Source organism: Quercus lobata, chromosome 2 (genome assembly GCF_001633185.2).
Source record: "Quercus lobata isolate SW786 chromosome 2, ValleyOak3.0 Primary Assembly, whole genome shotgun sequence".
NCBI lineage: Eukaryota > Viridiplantae > Streptophyta > Magnoliopsida > Fagales > Fagaceae > Quercus > Quercus lobata.
Genome location: NC_044905.1, coordinates 19,121,063 through 19,121,578, shown reverse-complemented (window position 1 = coordinate 19,121,578; position 516 = coordinate 19,121,063).

Sequence of the window (516 nt, the reverse complement as noted above, 5' to 3'; positions counted from 1 at the left end):
GTCGGAGAGTTTTAGGCCGGCCCCACACCGGTGCTCTCTAAAGGTTTTCTCTCGATCGTTTTTGCTGTGCAGGTTCGCTCAGAGTCGCGAGTACGGTGTGACCCATTGGTGACAGATAACGAACATCATCAAATAATAAAGTAACTTTTAAGATGGTAATATAAAATTTTGTTTAAATATACAGTTAAGCTAGGATTTCTTATGAATACCATGTGGTTTACAATTTTATGATATGACTATCAATTTAGTTTGTTATCTTTTATAAGAGTTGTTGGAATGAATAGTATAAAATAAATGGAAGAAGAATGAGCTTGGTATTTTGGACTGGGGCTTTGGCAGCCCAAGAAGTTTAGTTATAGGCTATACACTAATATCTTCGAAAAAACAACGATGATGCTATCTCCTTTTTAGTTGAAAGAAAAAGTTTTTGGATTCTATTTATTTGTTTTATTCCTAGTCCACTGGTTTGAGATTATTGGGGAAGATCCTTCCCCTCACTCAAGAGTCAAGAAAATA